Source organism: Sturnus vulgaris, chromosome 3, assembly GCF_052056855.1.
Source record: "Sturnus vulgaris isolate bStuVul1 chromosome 3, bStuVul1.hap1, whole genome shotgun sequence".
NCBI lineage: Eukaryota > Metazoa > Chordata > Aves > Passeriformes > Sturnidae > Sturnus > Sturnus vulgaris.
Window position 1 is genome coordinate 100,952,581 of NC_142245.1, and position 23,892 is coordinate 100,976,472.

General features: G+C 39.7%; 1 protein-coding gene across 1 annotated transcript in view; it reads left to right on the plus strand.

Annotated features, from left to right (window-relative positions):
• LOC148224504 (uncharacterized) overlaps window positions 1-23,892 on the plus strand; it is a 203,352-nt gene that overhangs the window by 88,908 nt on the left and 90,552 nt on the right. The gene's annotated exons all lie outside the window — the stretch shown is intronic.

Sequence of the window (23,892 nt, forward strand, 5' to 3'; positions counted from 1 at the left end):
TGCAGAATAGTTGCTTAAGTTCTATGGCATTAAATGGGAGGTGAGGTTCATTTGGTAGGATATATAAACAATTCAAAACTAAATCTACTGGCATCCAAACCTTTTTGCCTAGGCTTATACACATTTGACTTTTGTCAAATTGTTATTTTTAAATAGTGGTAATTCCTACTGTATTTATCTATATCAAATCACCCCAGTGATTTCTTTGCCAAAATTCCTAAGCAAAGTGCTCAGTCTTCTCTGCTATGCACAGCACTGCCAATCTCCATGAGGACTGGCAGACACACAGGTAACTCCTGCTGTTGGAGACATTTGTCTCACACAGCCCTTCACAGGAAGAGAAATCGAAGTTCTTCTGCTTGACACTTCTGTGAAAGCTCCTCTGCAGCAGGGAAGGTCATATCAAGCGTGAATGCTCCTTGTTACTTAAAAATTCATAGTGATAATTGAATATTCATATTTGCTGGTAGGATGTGCAGAGCACTTTGGGTAGTACCCGTCTCAGGGATTCATTCTCATCTACCCCAAAAATGAGACACTTGAAGTCAGTTGTCAACCAAGGCCCTTATTTTAAACATATTTTCAGAAAAGGCAATTAACAATTCACTTCCAGTGTAATGAGCATCAGATTCATTAAATAAACACCAGATAACATAAATCCATATTTATGACTCTCTGCAGCAAACAGAAATTCAAAGTAGTGTTTTGAACTAAGTCATGAGAGGCTAGACAGATACTGCATGGGGAGAAGGTAAATATGCACCACAAAAGAGTGGTGACTCCATACCTGTCCTCATTGTAAAAACATGAGGAAAAAAACCTCAGTGAACTATTAATGAGATTGTCATATTGATGTAGACAAGGTGAGGCAAATGTCATAACATCTTTTGTAAAGCACTCTACATTAATTGACAAACAAGATGTTCCATTTCTCCACGATAGTAAAAGGATTATCATTTAAAAAAATAATTGAAAATGACAAAACCTATTACCAAAAACTACTTGAAGGCCTTTTCTTCCTTGGCTCCATATTCTTTCTGTCTCCTTCCCAGGAGGATTCAAGATTTATAAAATCCTTGGCAAAAGGGCATTTTTTTTGTCCCCCTCTCCATTTGGAGGTGGTTATTTGGAGCAACATAATTAGTGGTTTGGCACACAAACAGCAGTACTGTACTATTGAAAATTTAACCCAGGAGACTTGAGGAGAAGGACTGTTAGCTGAAAACGTGTTGTGTTCAATTCAGTCATTGAAAAGATTTCAAAATGGACTCTTTCATCTGAAACAGGAGGAAAAAGAATCACCATGACTTTATGTTCAAAGAGTCCAAAACCAGAAATGCACAAATAAGAAAGGAAAACAAAAGAAAACTTGACTAAATGAATGGTTCATGACTAAATCTTAAAAACTAGCTTGCCCTGCAGAAGGCTATAGCGAAAATTAACAAGTAAACTGGAAGCAAATCTGTTACCACTTCTAATCTGCTCATTACAGTCATATATAATATGGTATTCAAAACATAGCTGGAGGAGTTACCGCTTTCAATCCCGCTTTGTTTGTTTTGTTCCACTAGTGCTGTTGAACATGAAATGTAATTCTCTGGAGAAAAGACTAAAGGCTCATTTTTTATACCATGCAAATGCCTTGTGTCACAGACACAGCCAGGCACAGCTCCTGGGCTCTCCTGTATTACAAATTGTATAGGAGTTTCCAAAGAAGCATGCAGAAATGAGTTTATGATTTCCTAGAGACTGATAATCAAAACCCAGCAGGGTCTGCAAATGGGGGGCCTCTGAGAAACGTGCAGTAAAACTGAGATCCCTCTCCTTCCCTTCAATTATTTCAGAAGTCCTAAATGTGAGGAAGTCAATAAAATATTCATATTGAATATAAAGGAAGGAAGGAAGGAAGGAAGGAAGGAAGGAAGGAAGGAAGGAAGGAAGGAAGGAAGGAAGGAAGGAAGGAAGGAAGGAAGGAAGGAAGGAAGGAAGGAAGGAAGGAAGGAAGGAAGGAAGGAAGGAAGGAAGGAAGGAAGGAAGGAAGGAAGGAAGGAAGGAAGGAAGGAAGGAAGGAAGGAAGGAAATGATCAGAATTTTTCTTCTATATATTCTGTAAAGTCTACTTTAAAGTCATCCAAAAGAGAATGAGTCCTTTTAATTTTATTAAAAAAATATATCAAAGCAATAACGAGTAGTTTGATCCTAGTGTGAGAGAACATTTTACCTCTTATTTTATGTTAAATAATCCTTTTCAGTTAATAAAAATCCCACTTCCAAAGCAAGAAAATAGAAATTCTCTGTGTGAACATTCCATATAAAAGCAAAGATTGTTTTTATTTCTGCAGAGACAATAAATTAGAGCCTTTCATCAACTACCATTTATCTCCTCTTTTTTATGAGGATGCAAGTAAGTAATTATCAGTGAAGTTCAATGATCAAGCCACTGCATAAATTTGCAGTAGAAATTAATCCTGACTAATTAATCTGACCAAATATATAGTTTAAAATATCCTCAGTGCCAGTAGTTCTTTCTCAATAATTTCCTTTCATGTTGGAATTTCACCTGTCCTTCATGTTTTTTATTTGAAATTGCATCCAAAAGCCAGTTTTACCTGGAAATTTCATGATGTTTTGTAAATACAGCCTTGGGTACAAAGAGACAAAAGTAAATACTCTATTGCTAAAGATGGGAGTAGTGAACCAATGCCAAAAAACTTCAGGAAATCTGGTGAAGATATTTCAGGAACAAGTTTAGGGGTGCAGTGGATGGACCAGAATCACTTTAGTCTGCCACAGCTGTCAGGGAGTACAGATATCCAGGAAAGAAGAGTTAGCTGAATAAGTTCCAGTACTCTGCAGTCAAAAATAAAATTGTGGACATTCTTAATGCCTTTTTTGCCCCCAAATGCTAGTAAACATAAATTTTCCTTGTTACAGATATGTAATAAACAAATATTTGGTCTTGGAAAAAAAAAAGAGAAAGAAAAGTTTGGTTGCAACATATAGTTACTTATTTTAATATCCTTCTCTTCTCTAAACTTGAACTAAAATACTCAGGAAAATCTCAGGTTCCTTGCAGCACTGTTTCTATCTAGATGACAAGTATGGAAAAGAATGCAGTTTAGAGACCCAATCCTGCAAATTGCAGGAAGTGTATAACTTCTTTAGCTTACATGGGCAATATGAGTTTCAGTACCTTCTTGTACAAAATTTACAAGCTAACAAAGCACAGAAAGTTCCCACATGAGCACATTTCAGCCTTTCCTTAGGGGAAACTGAAGGATGCACTGGCTGCAAATAATAATTTGTCAAGTCCAAACCATTTCTAAAAAACTAATAGAGGCTTAAAGAAGTTGGAGATATTGTAGAGGAGATTTTCACTATAACTAATTGACAGCAAGTCTGGGAAATTCCTGCTGGATACAGTGGCTGTATTTGAGACTGGTGATTGGTACAGGGTAACAGTTTAAAATCCCAAATCTTAATTTCCTACTTATGTTCAAGAAATATCCAGGTTTTAGAAATGAGAAGTCACAGTCTGTTTGCCATTACTTTCCCTTAAAGGCAATAATGAGGATGTTTCAATGTAAGAATTTATAGACTTTTTGCCCTTTAAGTCTCTTCCTGCAGGGAAAGATACGGTAAAGCAAATCCAAAAATATTTACTAGTTAGAAATTATCTTCCTGGAGAGGAATTTTTTTTTTTTGTAATTTTAATTATTTTAGTACTTACTAAGTAAAAAAATGTAATGTTAATTCTTAGCGTAACAAATTCACTTGTCACACACAAATAGCTGTGATTGTCAGGACTTGGATAAGAATGAGGCACTGGCTGACTCTGCAGCATCCTGGATTCTGTACAGGAAATGCTCGAAGCATTTCCCATAGAGACAGAAAAACATCATGCCATCCATGCTGTGTGCTTTCCATGCCAGCTCAGGAGAAGCAGCAAATAACAAAGTTTAGTGAAACTTTAGCCCTCTGAAAATATCTCAAAAAATCAAAAATTTAAAGTGATCAAAAATTAAAGTTTCTGCTCTTGAAAAATCCTTCTCAATCCTGCAGAACATTTACTACAGGACAAGCATAGCATCCAGAACACGACATTGATAAAATGCACACAGAGATAATTCGTTGTGATATTTTTCAAATAACTGAAGTCAGAAAATTATTGACTTGTTTCCCGAGATTTGTACCATTTCCTTGTTACATAGAAGCTGTTTGTAGAAGCAGAGAGTGCAAGGATGGTGTGCTGGTTTTGCACAGCCTGATTTTTGGTTGTGGGAGGGGACACAGAGGTGGCTGCTGGAAGCCTCCATCATGTCCAGCAGAGCCAATCTCTGATGGCTCTAAAGATGGACATGTTGCTGGCCAAAACTGGGCCAGTTCGGGAGGTTGGTAATGCCTCTGTGATGACATATTTAAGAAGAAAATCAAAACAAAGGGAGTACAGTTTTTGCTTTTAGTCAGAGGAGAAGAGCAGGTGAGAACATGTGAAGGAAATAACACGAGGGTCAGTGCAGAAGGAGGGCAGGAGATGCTCCAGGTGTCAGAGCCAAGATTCCTCTGCAGCCCATGGTGAGACCATGGTGAGGGAACTGTGCCCTGCAGATCCACCCACAGCCCATGGGGATCCATGGGGATGCAGAGATCACCCACAGCCCATGGGGATCCATGGGGGATGCAGAGATCCACCCACAGCCCGTGGGGAGGTGCCCACACCAGAGCAGGTGGGTGCCTGGAGGAGGCTGTGACCCCAAGGGAGACCCATGGAGAGGGACCCTGCTTCCAGGCTGGAGCAGCCTGTCCTTGGAGGACTGCACCCATGGAGGAGTGACCCAGGCCACAGCAGTTTTGGCAGGACTGCTCTCGTGACATTGGAACCACGCTGGAGAAGTTCCCTGCGAGAGGAACCCCACAGTCTCACAGGGGAAGAGCAGCAGAAGAAAATTTTGGATGACAAACTGACCAAACCCCCATGCCCTGTCTCCCTGTGGAAAGTGGGAGGGATGGGGGAACAAAGGTGTTTTTAAGGGCTTATTTTACTTCTCATTATTCTCCTCTGATTCTGTTAGTAATAGACTCCCTTTGTACCTTTAAGTTGAGCCTGCTTTGCCCTTGGAGTGCTCTGTCCCAGTCCTTGTCTCAGCTCATGAACCCTTCCTTGGTTTTCCCTCTCCTCTGCCCAGCTGTGGTAGGGGAGGGTGAGTGAGTGACTGGGTGGGTGCCTGGTGTTTGGCCAGTGTCAAACCACGACAGATGGCTATAAATGGCCAGGGAGACAATTCAAAGGAACTGGGAATCCACAACAGGATTTACATTATTTATAGTTGTTTTTCAGTCTGTTTGTACCTTGCATGTGCTGTACATTTATATTTCCGAATTTTGTAAGTACAGTTACCAATGTTAATAAAACAGTACTTCTAATTTCTTCCCTTTGGAGAGTCTCACAAGAAATGCAACCTTACAGTAACTCTAAAGCAGACTATGCTTTGCATATTATGACTCATATTTCTGGTCCAGTCTTGCCAATACAAATCACAGCAGACTTGAATGGTGCAGGCCCTAGATGAATATGCTGTTTTGCCACATCCTATTTATAAATCCATTGTGCTGTGTGTGATAACGCAGTAGTCACAAAGCAAAAGCTCAGATAGATATTTATAGTTAATTTAGATACATTTTCCCAGTTGTTTGCTATGCTATGGATTTCCTATGGTGTCTGAGTTACAAAGGCATTACTGGCACTTAAGAGATGGGCAGAAGAGGTTGAACCAGTTAACAATTAGTGAAGCACTGCATCCACTTGTGATTTGCAGTCTCCAGGACATCAGCTTTTCCTCCTAGCAGCTGTCTTTTGTTTAAAGAATAAAAGGTAATTTGGGTTGCTATTTATCTATCACCTTCCAAGAGTTTGGAGGATTTCCTTCCTGCAAGCTTCCATGCAAGGGTACCTCAAATGTACTCTCTTGAGTTATAAATACATCACATCCACACCTGAAATGTCAGGCTCCTAGTTCACAAACAGGATTTAAGCAAACAGAAAAAAGAGCTCTTGGCTGAACACAGACACCTTTCCATCTGCAGACAGCTCTCTGAGGCTGTGACCACTTCAGTGCCTGAGCTCAGTCATGGACAGCTCAGTCTGCCACAGAGCTGGTAGCAGTCTGATTTAGGGATCACAACACTTCCCACAGCATCTGCAGGGAGCCAGGAGCTGAATCCTCAGAACAAATCCTATCAATTTCTTACATTGTCTTGAACTTAGATGCCATGGGAGACATACCACTTAACTTAGGTACTTATAAGGTGCTATGAATATGCCCCTCTACATTCCCCTGCCAGCTCTGACTTCATCTCTCAAGTGGTTACACATCCCAGGCCTCTGCAGAGCCCAGTGGAGATCCCTGTGCCTGGAGCTGCCCTCCCTGCCAGGGAAGAGATGAGGCTCTGAACTGCAGCCTCGTCCTTTGAGCAGGGCCTGGGGAGCAGAGCTGGATGTCGTCTGTGTTGATGTGGACCAATAGGAAGTTAATTACAAATTAATTACAAATTACAAAATGCAGAGCTGGTAATAAAGAAGACTGCTGTTAGAGCAATTATTGCTCTAAATTGTTATGGAGGATTAGGTGAAACAGTCTGCAAGAAGTAGTAACATCAAAGAGCAAGCATGCTATGGCTATTGAGGTAGCTCTTCTGTGACAGCAGATATCTGTGCACAGCAGATATTGTAAAAAACACAGAGAACTTGATTGATCAGCCAACCTTTAGAGAACAAGGCTTCTATGGATAATTTACCAAAACAAAGCCATCTTCCTGGCACAAATTTGCTTTATCAATTTTGTTTATGCTACAAACACATTACAAATATTCCATTATCTTTTGCTACCTGTACTAGCATTGCAGCATTTTCGGATAACAAGATAAACATTTATAAAAGTGGATCTTTGCATGAGCCTTTTATCATGGACTTCTAATAAAATGGATTGGCCAGTGGAAATAAGATGGACCTGCACAATCAGGCAAGTAATTTTTTAGCAGTAGTTGCCCTTGTCCCACAATAAATGTGAGATTATTTATCCTTCTGTAAAACAAAGATAATGTAGTTTACATTACCATGGGGAAGAGTTCATGCAGATATTCAGCATTGCTGAATGGGTAAGCTGGGGTACACTTGCATCAAGCTTAGACTCTGGTAACTTTCTGCTGTCCCCATCCCAGCAGCCACCTCCCAATTCTCTGTGTGTAGAGGTCTTCCCTGAATCCAGAGACCTGTGAGGAGAGGGTGATTTTATCAGAGGCACTGCTGCACTCCAGTGTGTCTCATTATCACCATGCCTAGATATCCAGCAAGAGCTATTAAAAAACCTGCCATTTCCCTGTGAAAACACAACACAGTTGTGTAACAGATAATTTCCAAACTGTATGCTGCAAAAGTTGTCTAAGGAACTGACGGGCCATGTGAACTCATAGTGCTAAAACCTTCTCAGCAAAGAAGGCAGGTTCATGTTATAATTCTTATTACTAACAAGACTTAAGCCTTTCTAAGTCTACCCAGCAATGGGTTTGCACTTCAACAGTACCTCTGTGTATCAAAGACTAATAACTTCACATGTGGCATGGAAAATAATGAGCTGATACTTTATTAATTACCAAAGTAAAATCCATTTCACATTCACTGGTTCACCTGCGTTAAGTAGGTCTTCAAGAGGATTGAGTGACACATAAGAAAAACCTTCCCCCTGCCTACCTTTGCCGTGTTCAGTCAGATGCCTGGAGAACATGGTCTGTCCTGTCACTGCTCTACTCTGGCTGAATGCAACACAGAACAGATGACTAAGTTCAAGTAAATAACAGATATGAGGGCATGTTATCACCTTACACATCTTCTGTGTGCAGTGACTGTCATGTCAGGGGTGGTCCTCACACAAAGCCTCTCAGAGGTCAAGAGCAATTTCTGGTGTAGCTGTGTGCTCCTCTCCCTGGGTCATGCTGGTATTTGGGTGTGTGAGATGGCTCCTGGGGTGCCATTCTCCTCCTTGGTGAAAGTTCCTGCACCATGCAGCAGCAGCAGTAGTACAAGACAGGGAAGATCTTATGGCAGTGCTCTGCTCAAACCTTTAAGGTTTTAGAGAGCTATTGGTGTGAGGTCAAGAGAGGAAGAGGCATCAGCTTGATTAACCAGTACTGACATGCTAAGTATATAGTTTATTGTGCAATCAAAGCTTCTTTGACAATTCTCTGATTGCACTGCAGAAAACTTTAACCCAATAATCAGTGAGAAAACCAGTGTCGCTTTAACAATTTACTACCAGATTTCAGTTCTTCTGTGTTAATACCAAAAGGCTAAAAAACAGAAAAATGCACTTATCACTCCTTTCCATGCTGCCCCTTGCAGCCCATGAAGATGCTAAAACCTGCCTTTTTTTCTCCAGGGAATAGATGACAGTTGCTGATGCTGTGATCGCTTCATCTATTTTTGCTGATGTACTACTCAGTGCTACAATTTGGTACTACTAATTGATTCCTCCTACAAGAAAACAGCTGATGAACACCTATTTTAAAAAGTATGCCTAAATAGGGTTGATCTGCTGCTCTTTAAAGACTGCAGCTACTTTTGATTACTTAACATAACAATAAGCATCTTAGTCACTCAGTTGCCGTGGGTAACGCTGTGTAACACTTGCATATTCTCTCACTATTCCTTGTTGTAACTATTAGTATCTGAGGAAAAATCAATTTGTTAGTCAAATGTTGGACTCTCTTTGTATGTTTCTACTTCCGATTTCCATGCAACGATAGAAGACAGATGATATTAACTGTGGCTGGAAATGGTTTTATATGATGTCTAGTCCTTTTCTTCATCCTAATTCTGGCTGCTGTGAAGTCAGAAATATAGAATAAATACAATTACTCATATATGAGAGATTTCCTCTACAAATTTATTTCACAATTACAAAAGAATGTTCTTTTCTAAAAACACAGTTGGAATAGAACTGTAGCAAATTTTATAAATGAAAGGGTAATTGCTAAAAAAACACATTTTAAAAACAAGGTACATATTGTTATCCCGTGCCTTAGGGAAACTGCAGGCCTTATTGCTGTAGAGAGGAGAAAAATAAAAAAAATGTCCTAAATCATTTTGCAAAGTGCAATGGGAAGCAAAGCTTTAATTACAAAGGAAATAGAAGAAGGTTTGGTGTGAGCCTTAGCTGCCCTGACAGAAGTATATCCATGCCCATGGTGAGAGGATTCCTTTTCCTGCCAATTGGTAACTTGTACATAGAAGGGTGGTTCTAAGGGTAAACTCCACTGCTTTGGGAGAGTGTCTGTGAAAATCCAAGTGGTGCAGAAAGAGGAAGCTTGTGGAAATGAGGAGAGAGTAAAGAGCTGATACTTTTTTCCTAGCAGAGGATTCAGTGACTGACAGCTCCATTAGACTACAGCTCAGTTCTGCATTATCTCCTCCATTTTGCTCCTTCTTCAGCTTCCACAGTCTTTGATGGTTTATCTGCCTTATATTTTATATTTGCAACTTTCCTGATCCTACATTACAAAGCAACTCTGCCAAGTAAATAAGAGCAAATCCTGATATCACAGAGTAAAATTTTGGGGTGGTTATGCTGGGAGAGATGGGAATAATAAGCTATTTTTCATAAAAGTTTCTTATCTCTATATACATCTCCATAAAGATATGAGGTTAAGTAGACACTGGATAGAATAAGATTAGCTTTCATCTCCTGGCCAAATTTCATCTTAGATAATTACATTCTTCCTGACTAAATATCTTTATAATTTCAATTGGGTACAGTCTATTTCCTATTTCAAATTGCTTTGCTGTACATAATGTGAGCTCCTGTATTTTCCTAGAAACGGGTATGCTCTGCTAACAGGTGAAGTGATCACTGGTGAGTACACATTAAAATCAATAAAACGTTCTTGAATTCCTTTTAGAAACAGCTATAAATCTTACTGTTTGCTAAGCAGAGACAAAAAGTTTTGGAGAATTTTTGAGAAGATTGGAAAAAAAGTGTTTGGTACTAAACTGGTGTTCTCTGCCTCTTTCACCTTTGGGTCAGGGAGTGTCATGACATTGGTAGGGGATTTGACACCATGAATTACAGAGATTTACTTGGATTCTAGCTGTATGAGGGGAAAAATGTGCCATGCTTTCAAGAGTAGATAGATGTATCAGTTAAACTCCTGGGAAGAAGGGATCTGTGCAGGTGACTCGATAGCTCTTGTGTGCAGACCTGAACACTGACACAGTTGTCAGCTTCTCTCTTTATTCTGTGCAACGGTGGAGTTCAGGAATCTATTTTCTATATAAAATGCAATCTGACATGAAAACATCCCCTGACCAATGCTTAGTGCAAAGCTCTGCTCAGAGAACTACGCATACAAAAATAAATAGAGAAGGATAAGAACTGAGCAAGCACATGTGATATAGCCTAACTATTTCCAGGCTCAGATTAATCACCTCATGCAGCCTCTGAATCCAGGCTCTGGAATTGCAGATGATGATGATAAAGTCTCAAGAGGCCCAAAGTCTCTTTGGAGCTGTGCTTTGCCTGTGCTGTGCAATTACAGCAATAATCCTCCTTCACACTTCCAAGGTGCCTGGAAAGCTCCTGGTAGTATTCAGCAACCAACAGGATTTCTGAGCAGCCAACAAAGCCAGCATGATTCAGCAACCACTTCTTTCAAGCTTCTATTTTTTTTTTTTTTAAGAGCAATACTATGTTTAGTATAAAGTACATCTCTTCATTATGAGTTAAAACTAAGTATTTTTGGTTTGCATTATACTGTACTCCTAGTCCAAGCTTCTGCTATTTTCTCCTCTTGGGTTACTTTTCCCCTTGTTATGCTTATGAAGAAAATAAACCGAGAATCAGCTTTAAAGCTGTGCTTTACACAGTTGCCCATTTCATGTTAGAGTTCTTGCAGGTCATTTGAAATTATATGCCACTGAGCTTCTGACTCCTTGCTGTCACCAAGATACACAATATGTTTGTTCTTTTTAAAAATCCAACTTTATGTTGTTGCAGCATAAACTGGGTTTCCATTTATCAGTATGTCCTGGGTAATTATACAATGCTTTAAAAAGCTAAGGAAGAAGCATCATCATTCAACAGCTACATCCATTACATATCAGCCCCTTATCCAGCAAATGGCCCAATCCACAGAGCAGAGCATCTACCCCGGGTCTTTTTTGGGCAGAGAGACTTAAAACATTACTGTGGCTTTCCGTGATTTTTTAATTTCAATGACTTGAAAAAAAGTGTTGTCATAACTTGTGAAAATGGAGTGGTTCGTGCTGTGATGCTGAGAGTATTTGGTGCAATGAGTAAGGCACAGCCTGATAGAGATTTGGGGTGCATTAATTTCTGACACCTGCCAGGACAGTATGGGAAGATAATCTGTGGGCTCAGTCACTGTGAACCCAAATCATCCCTGGATCTGTTTCATGTGGTATTAGGGAATGTAGCAACTCTCCCAAAAGGAGAGCCCTGGACCAAAATGCCAATCACATGGTGTGGAGAACTTGGATACAGGATCTGGCAGTGAGCTGAGGAGTCATTTGGCAGGGACTATGTGCACAATATTTTTCTTTTCTTAGCTGGCAGATAACAAGGTAGGAAAAGAATGCCATGGTGACAAGATGAAGCCCCAATGACAAAAATTAGTTTCTTTCTCAAGACTTCAGTAGTGTTGGACCAGTTAAAATCAGTGCTGTACATCAGCACCTTCAAGATACTCACAAATATTTCATTATTTGACCATCTATGATATTCATAATGGACTATGAACTAAATATTTTCCAAATATAGGAATATCATATGAATATGGAAAAAGGAAGAAGTTACTTGGCTGGAAATGGTTGCATTGCTGCCCGTAGTCTTCATAAAGGTGATGTAGCAGCAATTTGTTAATGTCTCCCCACATAGGTGTGCTCCAGGTGACCAGCCCAGCTGCCAAGCAAGAACATCTCAGTAGAGACAAAAATGCCTCTGTGCCAATTATTATAAATCTGGTTCGTTTTTAAGTGCATCTGAAGCTGCAAATCACATGCCGACATCAAGTTCCAAGTGAGCTCTGAAATTAAAATCACAGTGCTGGAAAGTGTCTTTTGTAAAGATTACTCTCCTGTAAACTTAAAGGGAATTTTCTTCTGCCTGTTCGCACCCGAGGATTGATTCCTGCAGTTGTAATCCCAAGTGAAAAGCTGAAGAGCCTGGAAATTTGAAGGAGACAAAGCCTTGTTGTGTGATGCAAATTCAGGTCCCAAGTGTCTGCCAGGGTGTCAAAGTCTTCCCAGGGTGTCAAAGTCTTCCCAGGGTGACAAAGTCTTCCTAGGGTGCTGACGTCTTCCCAGTCCAACCACCGACCATTGCTGGTGCTCAGCCTCTTGCCCACAGCCTTTGCAAAGAGTGAGGAGGTATCAGACAGCTTAAAAGGGAGCAGAGCACAGATGGGGCAGAGCTCAGCACCACCAATGGTAAGACCTGAGCTGGAATTGTAGAATTTGCAAATTGATGCTTCTCAAATGAGTCTGATTTTGAACATTTTTTTTCAATAATCCATGTCCAGGGCATGAATGAAAAATATGCCCCCTCCTCTACTGAAATTGTCTATCTTCCTACAACTGAGTTAAAATTTCCTTTCCTGCTACTTGTGGCAATAAATTATTTAATAATATGCCAGTATGTAGGTTGGCTGCACAACTGAATGATTCCCATCCTTTTTCTCTAGGGAAAACTCATTTTTGTAAAACCATCAGGTGATGTCCCAGAGCCATCTGGTGATATCCACGTAAGGTCTCAAGGCAGGATCTTCTCTTTTAACGTGGTAGTCTGAAGACCTTATGGAAAACCAGAAAAATTCACAGCATGATGGGTTTTAAAGTTTAGTGAAAAATTGTTTGGTCACTATAATACTTATGCTCAGAAAGTTGTAAACAACCAATTAATCCTGGAAAAAATAATTCAAGGAGAAAGAATAGAATAAATAAAGTGAATTTTGGATGATTTCCTCCAATGTTTGTGGAAAGCTCTTCAGCTGTTATTAGGTCAAAGGCACTTTTAATAGAAGTGCATTTCTAGAAAAGTGCTCTTGGCAGAGTTGTTAGTGCAATGTTTGCATGCCTTTGTACTGGTGCCTGAGCAGGGTAAGCTGTGAGCTGACTGGGAGACTGGTCCTTAACATAGCTGAGACCGAGTGTTGAAACTCCAGCAGCAGGACATGGATGGTCTAGGAGCATCTGGGGACACACAGATTTACTGTGTACTGCATTTAGAAACTCTGTGTTTCTTCCCTTCAGGATTACAGGACGTGTAAGGTGGAAGTCCCTCTGGCAGCCTGCATGCCAAATCCATCTGTGCTGCATTCCAGTGATTTACCTTGGATCTAGAGCATGGGAGAGTAATTCCAGTGCTTTTGGCACTCCTGTTCTCAACTGCACCACAAAAATTGCTGGTCATTTTAATAGTGTTATGACTTCAAATCAAAAGAACAAGTCAGTTTTGTTTCATTGCACCTTTTCAGTCGTTGGGGTGAATAGTTAGGTGTTCCTGATTGAATTGCTCCTTCATGCAAATGTCACCACTCTATAGTTACAATAATTACAATGCAGAAGGAAGCACTGGAAGCTTCCCTGAGAGAAAAATAATTTTTATAATGACATGTATAAGAGGAAAATAATAATCTTGTTTGTTTTATTGAGCAATAACCAAGGGAATCCATTAGTTTTGTAAATAGGAAATTTAACAGCACAGCAAATCAAGTGACATATAAAAATCTATCAATAGATTTACTTGGAAAAAGGATGAAGTAAATCATAAGATAATATTCCTTGAATACTGGGAGAACTCACTGAGAATAACCCTGCAGGAAAGGACCTGGGGGTGCTGTGGGTGAGAGGCTGGACATGTCCCAGCCATGTGCCCTTGCAGCCCAGAAAGACAAAAGTGTCCTGGGCTGCATCCAAAGCAGTGTGGGCAGCAGGTGAGGGAGGGGATTCTGCCCCTCTGCTCTGCTCTGCTCAGACCCCACCTGCAGAGCTGTGTCCAGCTCTGCACTCCTCAGCATAGGAAAGCCATGGAGCTGTTGGAGTGAGTCCAGAGGAGGCCACAAAGATGATCAGAGGAATGGAGCACATGTCCTGTAGGAAAGGCTGAGAGAATTGGGTTTGTTCAGCCTGGAAAAGACTCTGGAGACCCCTAATTGTGGCCTTCCAGTACCTGAAAGAGGCTTATAAGAAAGATGGGGTCAAACTTTTTAGTGGAGTCTGTTGCAATAGGATAAGGTGCAATGGTTTTAAACTAACAAAGCAGATTTAGACTAGCTATAAGAATAATTTTTACAATAAGGATGGTAGAACACTGGCAGAAGTTGCCAAGAGAAATTGTGGGTGCCCCATCCCTAGAACCATTCAAGGTCAAGGTAGACCAGGCTCTGAGCCACCAGATCTATTGAAAATGTCCCCGCCCAGTGCACAGGGGGTTGGACTAGGTGACCTTTAAATGTCCCTTGTAACCCAAACCATTCTGTGATTGTATCTCTCCGACTGTCTCACGTGCAAGGCTTACCCTGCCTTCAGTTAATGCCAGTTACAGCTAATTATATTACTGACTAATTAAATTGTACCTAAAGGTTACTACAATGCCTCATTAAAGTTAAGCGTCCACAAACAAAAAGGTAAGTTAAAGACTGATACTAAAAAATGATTACTCTAGGTTTGCCAAAGGATTTCAGAGCTGATCTGGAGCCCGTGCTCACTCCTGCTGTTCCTGTGTCACGGTGTACACAACCTGGGTATTTGCTGTGTAAGAGGAGTCATTGGTACAAGAGCAACATTATAAAGGTAGCAATAGCAATACTGATTTTTAATTCAAGGTGAGAACAGGTAAATGTCGCCTGAATGAGGCTAAAATCATCTTGCTGTTGAACAGGAATTGGTAACAAAAGTTTTAAAATTGAGTCTGAAAATTAGTATTTATCAGCTTGGTCTCTCTACCTCTCTCTCTTTTATTTTTTGGTATTGTAATGAAATATGATTGGCAATAAAGTGAAATTAGATGGTTGTCTTAAATTTAACTTAGTCAAAAGCTAGCTCTTTTTAGAGTTACAAGAAACCAGTGAAACTGAAGAAGCCTGTCACGCTTGAATTTAGGATGTGAATTTTAACAGTTGTTTAACAGTAGCTTGACTCTTCCACAGTGATAAATGAAAGACAACGGCCTTATTCTGATTTCTGCTCCCATTTTCTGCAGTCACTTGGCTGGCTTGAAGTTATTTATAACTTTTAAAAAGCTGTTTAAAATGTAGTTAATAGCTGGACTAAAGTAGTTTCATTATTGTTAAGCTGTTTTTAAGAAATGACATGTGATTATTTTTGACAGAAGCTCAGCACTTAATGAACCTTGAAAGCTAATTATTGCTTCATATGTTCTTCCATGGGGAAAAAAATCTTTTCTTAATAAAAGAAAAGGAATAGAAATTGGATGTTTAGGTACACACAACGAAGCAAGATGCATGGTAATTGACTTTAACAAAAGTGGAAGATGTCCTCTAACTTCCTGACTGCCTTCAAAAAGCAAAATTAGGGACACTGTACTTCCTTCACCTGTTTTACCTTGTGAGACCTCAATTTCTGTGCAGAAGTGGGCACAGTATCACTTACAGCATGCAGTTTCATGCTCCAGTAAAGGAGCACTTTGAAGTGATTAGTATAAAAACAGCTCCTAGGCCAGGCTCAGTGGGCACAGGGACAGGACCTGGACCCTAGACCCTTTAGTTCCCAAGAACTAAACAGAAGAGCCACGTGTATATATATGTGGAGTCTTTTTTATTCATTCAGACCTTTTGTACAAGCACTTGAGATAATTATTTCCCCATTCCCTTCCCATTCTTTTCCTTCTCTTTCCATTTTCCCTTCCCTTCTTTTTCCATTCCCCTTTACCTAATTCATCCTCTAAACATCTTAACCTTAAATCTTACTCAGGTCTTTAAAATCTGCTTAGTTATCTAACAGCTGGAGCATGGGATAGAAATAGTCAGGCTTCACTTTAAAGAATTGCAAAAGGAGAAAGTCTTATGCATTTTTATCTTCCAGTACCTGAAGGGAGTCCACAAGAAAGCTGCAGAGGGACATTTACAAGGACATGTAGAGATAGAACAAGGGGTGGTGGCTTCAAACTGAGACTAGGTCTAGATTAAATATTAGGAAGAGATTCTGTGCTGTGAGGGTGATGAGGCATTGGAACAGGATGTGGACGTCCCATCCCTGGAAGTGTTCAAGGCCAGGCTGGATGAGGCTCTGAACAACCTGGTCTAGTGGAAGGTGTCCCTGTGCGTGGCAGGAAGGTTGGAATTAGACGATTTTCAGATCCCTTCCAACCCAAGCCATTCTATGATTCTATGATTCCAGGGCAAAACAAGGACAAACAAGATGCCTGAGCTGCTGCTGGGCACTGCTGGACACCACTCTTGCAGACAGAACTGTCTCCTTGGGATGGCACCTCCTCTCTCCCCAGGGGCTGCCTGCACTTGCACTTCAGTACCCTGCTCCCTCAATTTCTTGGCTGGAAAATAAAGATAACATCACTTTTCTAACTCCCTTAGAGCTTGGTGCAAGGATAAATGAAGGGATTGAAAAAGCTCTGAATGCTTCATCGTCTTACATGAGCTCTAAATATCAGTAATGCTGTTATCACATGTTCAATATGCACTCAGCAACTTGCACTGTTAACAGTCCTGGATGGAGGAGAACAGAGCAGGAAGAGCTGCCTCCAGCAGTGGGAATTGCAGGCTAACACATCAGGCTAACACATCTACACCACTTCATAAACTTCTGTTGGTTTTCTATTTTTAGAGAATAAAGTTATGCTTTTCATGTTCCTTTAATCTGAAGAAATGTCACTTCTTCATCTCATAGCTGGTTATCCTACTAATTTTTTCCACTTGCACAGTATATTTTATAGTTTTGATTGTTCACCAGAGAGGGAAAAAAGGGAAAGCTGTGCAACCTACCTAATACATCCCCTTATATAAAGAAATATCTATGTAGGTACAAGATTTTTTGAGGGACTTCTACATTTAATTTTCTATGTGATTTTATTATATTAATATACATTCTGATTTGATAAATAGAAAACATCTAGAAAGTAATTTGCTCTTTTAATGAGACTAATTCTTTTTTCCATGTCTGTGAGGATTTAAATCAATAAAATAGCATTCTCACCAAGGACTCAATAAAATCTTTAAAATATATGTGAACTTCAGTTTTGTCTTGGAATACATTTACAGAATATAATTGCTCTTAATGTACCATGAAGAGGAGCTGTACTTTTTAATATACAGTTTCTAGGGAGAAGTCATAAAAGGATAGCTATTTTTCTACTTCTGACTTTCAAGAACTTCTTTGGTTGTCATCCAGATCATTGAAACATGTCTGTTCAATGCTTTTCACTCTTTTACAAATAGGGTATTAGGAAACAGTTGAGAATTACCAAAGGAAACAAGAAGTAGTCTGATGATTTGGAGTACTTAATACAACAATTAATAATAAATTGTCTAGAGACTTACTCATAAACTTACTTTCTATGTATACAAATCAATATTTTATTTTTGTATTGTATTTGGCCTGTCCCTTGTATTCCACTATCCCAATTTCAAAATTAATATATCACATGAAAACATCCATGTATGCTTTTCAATTTCCCACTGAAATAATTCCTCACTGGGGAATTCAGCTTCTGACAAAACATGCCATGAACTTCAGAGTGAATTCTTCAAAACATCTCATTTAAAACTGCTGCTCTCTCTAAAACAGAGAGAAACTTGGGGCTTTCAAAGGCCTGAGTCTGTGAGCCCTGGTTTCCATAGGCAGTCAATAGGACCTAATCCTGGTACTCAGCACAGAAAAGGGATCAGGGTTGACCAGCAGAGCTACCAGCTCACAGACTTAGCCAAGAAGTTTGAATCCCAGCATGGTACCCAACAGCACAGGGCAACAGTGTGGTTTGGCCCACTTCACGGACAGGAGTCACTCAGGAACTTGAAATCAGGTCCAAAATACATTCAGTTTAAGTCCTTATTGCAACATGAGCACTGACAAGTAGAACAGGCTGCACATTTCAGCACTGGGTTTTGATATGGGTGACAAGAGTGGTTTTACCATGGGACACATGCCAAGTCTAAAGATAACAGAGGATCCGCATTTCCAATGCTGCTGGCTCACAAAAAAAAAACCAAACAAAAAACCTCAACAACAAAAACATTTCCTTCTTTCTCTACTGGCATGACATAAAATGAAAATTTTGATCGAAACTGAGGTGTCTATGGGTTTGAGACAGCAAGATGTATGAATAGCCATGGATTATTCCTCACATGAATGAATAGCTTTTGAATCACCACTGACAAAGGCAGTGTACCAAACTGGCATTCAAAGTCTGAAGTTTTAATTCTATTCATGCACTCTGTTCCCAGTCCTCCTCTATGGCAAGGTAGTTTAGACAACTTGTAAATGAAAACAATTAAGCAGGTGTAAATAGCACCATGGAGCACTTAAGTGTGCTCTTTTCCACTGAGAGCAGCATAGTTAAATGAAGTTGTTAATTTAGTCATTTGTTGGAATGAGCATTGCAGTTGCATGCTAAGACATTAATTAAATAGTCAAGATTCTGTCATCATGATTTGATTCACAATATTTCACTTGAGAACAATCAAGATTCATCCACAGATACATAGGCATATTAAAATGGAATATTGAAACAATTATGCAAAATCCAGTCTAGATTAAAGATATTCACTTGCCAGCTCTGTTTTATTTGGATAGGCAAAAGGAGTCATTCTTCTAACATATTTTCTAACATTTATTTAGCCAAGCCCCTTGGTCACAGCCAAAAGGCTCTGTCAACATATGGTGTAGGATGTTTAAAACAGCATTTGTGGGTGATATCTTCACACATTTGATGTGTTAGATTCAATAAGGAAACTTAAATTAGACACAGAGCTTACAGCCCTGGTTTGGAGAGAGCTGTAGGATTCAGGAAGGCTGTGGGCAGCCCTGGTGTGCCCAGGTGCAGACACAGGTCAGCACTGGCCACAGCCACAGTGCCATGCACAGTCCCAGCTTCACAGGGTGTGATGTGCTCTTTGTCCTGATGGAGAGCCCCTCTCCAGCTGGAAGCACGATGGCATTGGCACCCCAAAGCAGAGGATTTGCCCTGCTTCTCATCCACCCAGCAAGGTGGTACAGTCAAAATTAGCTGGTTGATACCTCCTGCCAAATTCAGAGCAGAAGAGACACCGTGCACAGCCCAGCACACTGGATCTCTTGGAAAGCAGCCATGGGGAAAGTCTGGCTGGGGACCATGCACTGAAGAACTTTGTTCTTAAAGAGGGTGTTTTGTTTGGGTTTTTGTTTGCTTGTTTGTTTGAAATAGCCTCTTGGGGTCTAATCAAGCTCAGGACTTGGAGCTGGGCTGTTCTCCTGAACTCTGGCACCCAAACTGTATCTGTGATGCAGTGAGGGTCCAGGTATATCCTAGAAGATATATCTTACTCCTAATATCAGCTTTTGCTCCTCAGTACTTTTTGTTCAATGAGTTGACTTCCTGATCCTGTGGCTGTTTGGCTTCTGAGGTTAATTCTTTTGCTGCAGGATGAAGAAATTTTTTATAAGCAATAAGCCTTTTATAGGATCCCTCAGGGGACATTATCACACTCACAATAAGAGACAGTTAACATTTTTCCAACAAACTCTTCATCTGCAAGAATAACTGAACCAAAAACCTGTTTTAAAGGAAAAGCAGGCAGAGGCATAGCTTATAAAAATGGAAAGAAAAAAAATTAAAAGTGTCAAGAAGATTTTTGCCAAAGTTTTCTGTTGCAGAATTGAGAATTATGTGCACACAGATTTCACCCTCACCAGCTGTGCAACAGTAGGAAAGGATTAGAAGTGTTACATTTTAAGAGAAAGTGCTGTGTTCAGAAATCATTGTCAAGTATGTAAAAGGGAAGGTGTTACATTTAAAAATGAAATGTATTTTTCTCCTCTTCTTCACGTTCTCTTACTATTTCTTAACTCTACAAAAGCTGGAAGAGAGAGAAAGTTTGTGAGTGTGGCAAAAGAAAAACCCTTTTTTTCTATTTCCATCTATTTCTATTTTCTCATGAAAAATATTATAATTTCTCATGGAAAGTACTTCTGAGAAAAGTTCTACTTTTCCTGTTCTACCTATGCATGAAGCAGAAAAGGCAGATTAAAGGAATTGTCAAAAGTTTCATGTTAACAGCAGAGTGAAAAATAGAAACTAATTTTATCTGACTTTTCCTTTCCCTAGTATTCTTCTTGCTGTCACTCTCCAAAATGTCCCCTGATGTTAAGTAAGAGCAGGACTTGGCAAAGGTGGAAAAAGATCCTTCAGAGTTCAAGACAGGGATAGTACTTCATGTTTTTGAATCATCAAATGCAAATTAAGATTTCATCAAAATAATTTTCTAAACAATCACTGATACTTTGCAGTTGCTAAATTGCCATAACAAATCCACCTTAACTTTTGCCCATGACAAATCAAACTTTGTTGGTCCCTTTCTCCAGCCAAACTATTCAGTCATATTTTTATAGCTTATTACAGACCACACTGTTTTTTGCATGTCTGGTCTCACACAGGAGCCACTGTACGTGCACATCTACATTGCTGTACCTCTAGCCTGCCTTATCGGATCAGGAAGCCACACTACTGCTTTTTTCCATGTCTCTTTCTACTTACCTTGCAATAATTTTCATACCCTGTAAATCAGCTCCTGCAATCCCCAACTCCTGCTATGTAAATGGAGTTCATGCTAAAAAACACCTGTGTGGTGCAATCTCAAATGGAGAAGTTTCAGTGCAGAATCTCAGGAAAGAAAGAGGAAATCCCACAAACACTCAGACAAAATGACACAAGCTTTTCAAATGTCTGCCATTATTAAAGTAGAACACAAAATGGTGTCATTTTTCCTTCCACTGGGCAATGCCCTGGCTACTGCTCAGCCCAGGCATTTGACAGTGTTGGCCATGGACAGCAGCAACGTGCCTCAGTGAGTGCTGGGTTTGGCACACCTATGTGCTGTGCTTGCTCTCTCAGAAATATTTTCAGGTTAAAGAGTAAGTTACAGTCAGAAGGCTGATGTGGGAAAATGTTACCAACAAGACAAGGTTAATGACAGGTCCCATGAGCTGCTCAGATGAGGTTCATTGTCCTTGCACTGCATCATTAATGAAATGGGTCCCCAGCAGAGGGCAAATACACTGAAAGTTACTGTAAAAATGAAAATGGGGAGATGGAGACAAACAATGTGCTCACTGTCATTACTGTGTTCCATATATCCCTGTGAATACAGGATATCTTTTGCATATATGAGTTGGATGTGAGACTCACTCCATAGAGAAGGGGGCAAAACAGGTTTTCTCTGTAAAAAAGTAATAAAAAAATAATAAAAAGTAATAAAAAATTTAATATTACTCTTTTCCAAACATTGGTCTATGCCTCTATGTACCGTTTCATAATGGATTACACATTTTAACTGCACTACCCAAGGAGTTTTATTGCTGACCCACAGTTTTCAGAGTATCTTCCTGCCTTGCAGGTAGAACAAGTTGTGATTTACTACCATTGAGTTCTAAGTTTAACAAGATTAATGAGGTTTCCATAACTGTAACAGTCTCATTATCTTATGGTTTTAATATGTTATGTGAAATTATTTCAATCTTTGTGACAAATGGATTTTATAATATTTTATTACGACTGTTCTCAATATATTGGGTCTAGAAGTAATACCACTGTGCCTTCAGGTGGTTGAAAAAAGAATAAGCTGCCCAAATTCAGATGTGTTAATCATCATGTAGGACAGAAATATTAACCAAGAGACCTATAGGAAGGAGGGGAGGATTCAACCACGTGGCAGATTCATGTACAAATGCAGAAATGAAAACTGTCCTAAAAGAGGAATGAAGGGAAATTGTCTTATTCCACTATGAACTGGAAACAGCACAGGTTACTTCAGGAACCTTTACCAAAAACACTGACATCACATATCTCAAAAAGCTCTCCAGTGTAAAAGAAGTTAGATGAAAAAACCAATTATCCTTTACCCAAACTGGCTTTCAGTAGTTAGTTTGGCTTTCATTGGAGGGAGAGCTATTTCATCACCTGCAGCTCAAGCTATTTTAGGAAGTTTTGTATTTACAATCAATAAGTCACAAGCAATTACAAAGAAGTGAGTACAGGGACTGGAAAGCATTGCTATAACTATGATCCAAAACCCTGTCTTCAGTTGGCTTTCACTTTTACTTGATAAGATTTTGACAATTTGTCGGGGGTTTTTTTGGGGTATTTTGCCCATGTAAATGCAAAACACAGAAAGATGCTCAGTTCTTTTAAACATTTTTGCTAAATGAAACTCAAAAGGCTAAGCAGATATGAAAACAGATTATGTAAATCACTTGTGCAAAGAACAGCCGCTTTTTACTATAACTCATGTGTTTCTACAGAATAATTATGAATTTTTTTTTCCATATTACATTCTTTTCCAGGTTTCATATGTGTTTGAGAGCATAGGAAACCAAGGAGTTAAAATATATACCTTGGTAAATTCTCTCTTGTGAATTCATCCCACACAGTCGTTCCTTTGTCCAGTGTTTCCATAACCTTATTTCAAATTAATGAGGGATAATTACAGTAAAGACTAAAAAGCCTATCTTTTCAGAGCTCTTGAATGTAATGTTTGTCTCTGTGCTCTTTCCAGAGTGCCATACAAATGGAACAGAGTACCAGAGATTTCCCTTATGCCTTGGAAGGGAGCAGGGCTGAGTTTTTAGTATGAGAGTCTTTAGGAATACAGATTTATTGGATATATGTGTTTGTCATGGAAAATTAAATAAGAGCTCCCAATATCCACTAGGCACGTTAACCTGCTGATGATTTTAAAACATTTTTCCAGCATAATTAAGAAAGAACTTTTTGGGAGATCTCATCACATTCTGTCTCATAAATTTTCCATGCAGCCTGCAAAATCTGTTTCTAATTCCAGGAGTAATTAGATATCTCCTGGGACTTGCCCTGAACGTATTTCCTTGTTTGTCCTATATACTTCTTCATATAGACTGATTTTGCACCTCTCTTGTCAGAGAAAGCACAGTAGAAGAACTATTAATTTTTGCCATTTAGATTCTACAGTAATACTATGGCTAAGACCTATATTGTCCTCTGTACTCATCTCTTCCCACTTCCATCTTAGATAAATACCACTTATGTTACTACTAGTAGTAGCTGAAATAAATTTAAGGTGCCCTCTTTTAGCAGGAATATATTTGCTTCCCTGAGGCAAGTAACATGCACTGTGTGAACCAGGCTGGCCATGCTAGGAAATGGTCCAAACTCTATCCAGGCCTGGAAACAGCCCAAACCTCAACATTTCAAATATTTGCTTCCTCTCTGTGCAGCTGCTTTTCTCTCTCCAAAGAAGGGAATTTTCTCTATTAGGTTATGGTGTGTGGGCTCACCCATGGAACGTTACTTGGCACTTCTGACAGAGGTGGCTCTGTGTTCCAGACTGTACCAACACTTTGGGGATAACTCAACGGAGAGTGCCCAAGCAAGGAGGTCATTTCCAGGGTGACAGGCACAGGAGAAGCAGCACAGTGGATGGGTGGGCTATGGTTCAAGACACCTAATGTGAGGTGTCAGCATGTAGGTGTTGAATGTGTCTTATTTCCATTACGGACAGAACAGATCCAGGCTGTGATTCAGGTCCTTAAACATAAGTGTTGAGCCATCTGAGACACCCTAGGACACCCCATAGGCCCCTACATTTTCTGGGTCATACCCATGAAACTCACATGGGTGT